Raw genomic sequence first — 5,625 nt, forward strand, 5'->3', positions numbered from 1 at the left:
GGGAAGGAGGGAGGGAAGGAGGGAGGGAGGGAAGGAAGGTGGGAGGGAGGGAGAGGGAGAAAGGTGATATGTGAGTGAATGTGTATATGTGTAGGCATGTCCATGCCACAGAAAGTGTGTGGAAATTAGAGGACAATCTTCTTTGGGTATCAACATTCATCTATCTATACCTTGTTTGAAACAGGGTTTCTTCATTGCTGTGTGATCCAGCCTAGCTGTCCTCTGATCAGCTAGAAGTTCTCCTGGCCCCACCTCCCATTTCCTGTAGGGTAGAAATTGAAGATGCTTGTACCTCTGCATTAGCATTTGCACGGGTTGAAGAGATCCAAACTCAGGTTGTCAGGCTTGTACGACAAACTATTCATCTATGGATCCATCTCCTCAACTCCCTGATGTGGAAGTTTTATTGCTCCTTTAAAGGATATTACTGGACATTGGTGAAATCTGAATAAGGTCTATAGAATAAGTGATGGACTGAACAAATGTTAATTTTTTTGATTTTGATAACTGTAGTAGTGTGGATAGAGAAGAAGCACACAGTGAAGGATTTAGGATTGAGAAGACACTGTGCCTGCAATTTACCATCAAGTAGTTCATAATATATAGAAAATGTACAATATTAACAAGATATAATTGGGGTTAAAGGTATAGAGGGATTCTTATACTGTCCTCATTGTTCCATCCATCTGAAATTCTATTAGAATGTGAATTTTCTTTTTTTTTTTCTTTTTATCTCATCTGTATTTACCTTTTAAAGCAGAATGTGATTGGGCACTATTATTTCCAGTCACAAGCCTTGCTGAGAGTTACAAGACCTAGGGAAACTTAAGGTTTTGTTCTTGGTACTTTGGAAAACAAGCCACTTGGGGAGTTCCTGTCAAGTTGTTTTAACTTGTGTTTACTTCTAAGACTAGCACATGCAGAATTAACTACAGGGAGTGAAAGTTTTAAGATGTAACTTAAGCCGTCTTAATTTGGTCTACTAAGGAATCCAGCTCAACAGCTAAACACTTCAGACCACAGAGTTGACATTAACAGCAGGTTACATCTTACAACAAACGTTCTATCAACCTCTTGAGTCAAACCTACAGTATCACAGTATCACACGTAGACATTTTAACTTCCCCTTAGTTTTCATGCCACACAGATGTTTTAAATGTTAACAAAAATAAACAGAAATCATGGAAAATATATTATCAGAAGGAATGAAGGTAAGCATCAAACACACAGTTCTGGTGAAGCTTAGTCTACTTCTTCCATGCGCGATGTGTCGTCATCTCCTTCCAGGGGTGGCATTTCTTCAGTTACAGCAGCACTGGTCTCATCCACAGTAGGATCATCGTCATCAGTACCTAGACCAAGCTTGATCATCCTGTAGATCCTGTTAGCATGGGTCTGAGGATCTTCCAGACTGGAGCCAGAAGACAGGAGTGCAGTTTCATACAGCAAGATGACCAGATCTTTCACAGACTTGTCATTCTTGTCAGCCTCTGCCTTTTGCCTTAAGGTTTCAATAATGGAGTGATCAGGGTTTATCTCCAGGTGTTTCTTTGCTGCCATGTAACCCACTGTTGAGTTGTCTCTGAGGGCTTGGGCTTTCATGATTCTCTCCATGTTTGCTGTCCACCCATAAGTGCTTGTGACAATACAGCCTGGGGATGTCACCAATCGGTTTGACACAACCACCTTTTCAACCTTTTCCTCCAAAATATCTTTCATAATTTTGCAGAGGTTCTCAAATTTTGTCTTTTTCTCTTCCTGTTTCTTCTTTTTCTTTTTCATCTTCTGGAAGTTCCAGTCCCTCTTTGGTAACAGACACCAAGGTCTTGCCCTCAAATTCCTTCAGCTGTTGCACACAATACTCCTCAATGGGCTCAATCATATAGATTACTTCTAAGCCATGCTTTCGGAGACATTCCACAAAGGCTGAGTTAGCAACTTGGTCCTTGGTCTCACCTGTGATAAAATAGATGTGCTTCTGGTTTTCCTTCATTCTGGTTCAGTAGTCCTTCAGAGACACCATCTCATCCCCAGAAGCAGATGTGTAGTACCGCAACAGCTCTGAAAGCTTCTTCCGATTTTGAGAGTCTTCATGAATTCCAAGCTTTATGTTTTTTGAGAACTGCTCATAAAACTTCTTGTAGTTCTCTTTATCTTCTGCCAGTACAGTAAATAGTTCTAAGCATTTCTTGACCAAATTCTTTCTGATAGCTTTCAGAATTTTGCTTTGTTGCAGCATTTCACGGGAAATATTTAGAGGGAGATCCTCAGAATCCACCATCCCTCTAATGAAATTCAGATACTTGGGGAGTAACTCCTCACAGTTATCCATGATAAAAACTCTTCGAACATACAACTTGATGTTGTTCTTTTTCTTTCTGTTTTCAAACAGATCAAAAGGAGCGCGTCTTGGGACAAAAAGAAGGGCCCGGAATTCTAATTGTCCTTCAACAGAAAAATGCTTTACTGCCAAATGTTCTTCCCAATCGTTGGTTGAGCTCTTGTAGAACTCTCCGTATTCTTCATTAGTAATGTCATCAAGATTCCTGGTCCAAATCGGCTTTGTTTTGTTGAATTCTTCTTGATCAATGTACTTTTCCTTTATCTTCTTCTTTTTCTTCTTGTCACCATCCTTCTTCTCTTCCTCTTCTTCATCAGAACCAACATCTTCTATTTCAGGCTTGTCATCAGACTCCTTTCCTTCCTTTTCTTTCTTTTCTTCCTTCTCTTCCTTTTCTTCAGCCTCATCATCACTGACTTCCTTATCATGTTCCTTCTCCACAAACAGAGTAATGGGATAGCCAATAAACTGAGAATGCTTCTTCTCAATTTCCTTTATTCTCCTTTCCTCCAAATACTCAGTTTGGTCTTCTTTCAGATGCAAGATAACCTTTGTTCCACGTTGGTTCACCTGTGTCAGTCCTCACTGTGAGGGATCCCCCAGCTGAGGACTCCCAGGCATACTGCTCATCATCATTATGTTTCATAATGACAGTCACTTTCTCAGCAACCAAATACACAGAGTAAAAATCAACACCAAACTGGCCAATCATAGAGATATCTGCACCAGCCTGCAAAGCCTCCATGAAGGCTTTGGTGCCTGACTTGTCAATAGTGCCAAGGTTATTGATCAAGTCAGCCTTGGTCATTCCAATTCCAGTATCCACAATAGTGAGGGTTCGATCCTGTTTGTTGGGAATGAGATTAATGTGCAGCTCCTTCCCCGAGTCGAGTTTACTGGGGTCCATCAAGTTCTCGTATCTGATTTTATCCAGAGCATCCGATGAATTGGAAATGAGCTCCCTCAGAAAGATCTCTTTGTTTGAGTAAAAAGTATTGATGATCAAGGACATTAACTGGACAATTTCTGCCTGAAAGGCAAAGGTCTCGACCTCCTCCTCCTCCATTGGTTGGTCTTGGGTCTGGGTTTCCTCAGGCATCTTGGCTGAATGAGCACGCACGAAACGTGACTACTCATACCAGGACTCTGAAGCAACTGGCCTATATATTTTCATATTACAGAGTTTAATTAGAGTTACCTTACACAGATATTATACTCATCCCATAACCTCTAGGTTGCCAAACAAAAATCTCAGTGTCAGGTGTGAGACGTCTCCAGTTGTTGGTTCAGAGGTACCTGGAACTTCTAAAACAATATGGGGCTATTGCTAATACTCTTAATTGCCCACAAAACTTGATGGTGAAGTCTTTTAAAAATTATTCATTTTTATATGTATGGATGTTTTGCCTGCATGTGTATCTGTGAACCAAAGAGGTTAGAAGAGAACTTCAGATTCCTGGGACTGTAGTTAGAGAGGGTTGTGAATTGTCATGTGGGCTTCACGAATTGAACCCCAGTGTTCTAGAAGAGTAACCAGCACTCTTAACCATGAAGCCATCTCTCCATCCCCAATTAGTAAGATCTTATTGCTGAAAATGTAGTACACATTGGCAACAGGACATGGAGAAATCAAGTCAGTACTGACCAGGAGACTTCCTTCTTGCTAAGTAGTTTTTGTAAAATTGGAAGGTGTTATGTAGTCTCTTGGGGATAAAATTATAATCAGTAATATGACCCAGTTTCAAACCTTGTGAGCTGCAATAATGTCTGATGTGGCAATATATACACATGGGTATAATAGTGGCACCATGTTATGGAGGTAATCAAGTGCTCTTCGGATTGGATTTAAGTTCTACTCCATATTAGGAGACATCTCCCGGTACGGTACTATAAATCTGGTCAAGAATTGTGGTTGTCAAGCTCACAGGTCACAATGGTGATCCTTCTTATTATTTTGTTGATTCAGCATAGCATTAAACTGCCCTCTGTGTTCAAATTTCTATTCTTGTAGATGACTGCAGCTCTTGGATCTCATCAGAAAAGTTTATTTACTCAGTGGACTTTGGTTAATGCAAAAACTCACAACATATCAAAGTGCTGAGAATAATTGTCAGGAGAGTGTTCTGCTACAAATGGGACATTGGTAGCTCACCCCCTTTCCAAGGCTCCAGAACTATTGCAGAAGAGAGGGTGAAAGGATTTAAGATCCAGAGGTCAGGGAGGGCCAGTAGAAAACAATGCATGAGATCAAAACAACTGTTGTTGCCTGTTCAAGACCTGAACAAGACCAGGCCTGTCAACATTCTAGCATAGAGGGAGAAGGTATTCATGAGCCTCCACTACTTACTAGGGAGCCATAGACACCAGAGCCTTCTGGAGGACGGAGGATCAGTTTTCTTTAAGGGTGCTGCTGCTAGTAAGTCTGATGGATGGGCAGGACAGATTTGAGTTTATGGGTTATTCAGGCAAAAGAGGACACAAAGTTGGTAGAAAGTGGGGTGGGGTTATGTCTTAGTTTGGGTTATTATTGCTGTAATGAAACACCACAAAGAAACTTGGGGAGGAAAGGGTTTATTCAACTTCCTCTTCCACAGCACAGTTCATCCCTGAAGGAGGTCAGGACAGGAACTCAAGCAGGACAACCACCTGGAGGCAGGAGCTGATGCAGGAGCCTTGGAGGAATGCTGCTTATTGGCTTGTTCAACACGGCATGCTCAGATTGCTTTCTTGTAAAACCCAGAATCACCAGCCTAGAGATGGCACCATCCACAATAGGTTCAGCCCTTCCTTATCAAACAGTAATTAAGAAAATGCCCTTCAGGTTTGTGTGCAGCCTGCTTTTATGGAGACATTTTCTTAATTGAGGTTTCCTCCTCTCAGATGACTTTAGCTTGTGTCAAATTGACATAAAAGTAGCCTAGATCCAGTAATGGGATTAGCCTAGATCCAGTAAAGGGATAAGAGTGGGTATGTGAGTATAGTTAAGTACAATGTATGAAATTCTCAAATCATTAAATATGTATTTAACTAAATACATACATATTTAAATGTGTATGTATGTATGTATGTATGTATGTATGTATGTATGTGTATGTATGTAAGTATGTGTACTGGGAACAGCTTCTGAAGATCAGTGGGTAAGTCTTCAGGACAGAGTGTTGGCAGCACCAGGACCTGTAGCCATGTCTTCCTTTTGATATCACTGTTCTGCATTCAGTTGAAGGTCCTAGCTTTAGTTGCACCTGTTCACAGGAGATGAAAAGTTCAAACTCAGTAAGTTATGG

General features: G+C 40.9%; 1 pseudogene; it reads right to left on the reverse strand.

The window, feature by feature from the left end:
* Positions 1-1,126: 1,126 nt before the first annotated feature.
* LOC114623308 lies at positions 1,127-3,465 on the reverse strand (annotated as a pseudogene).
* Between the last annotated feature and the right edge of the window lie 2,160 nt (positions 3,466-5,625).

The sequence above is a fragment of the Grammomys surdaster genome, unplaced genomic scaffold, assembly GCF_004785775.1.
Source record: "Grammomys surdaster isolate TR1022 unplaced genomic scaffold, NIH_TR_1.0 196, whole genome shotgun sequence".
In the NCBI taxonomy this organism is placed as follows: domain Eukaryota; kingdom Metazoa; phylum Chordata; class Mammalia; order Rodentia; family Muridae; genus Grammomys; species Grammomys surdaster.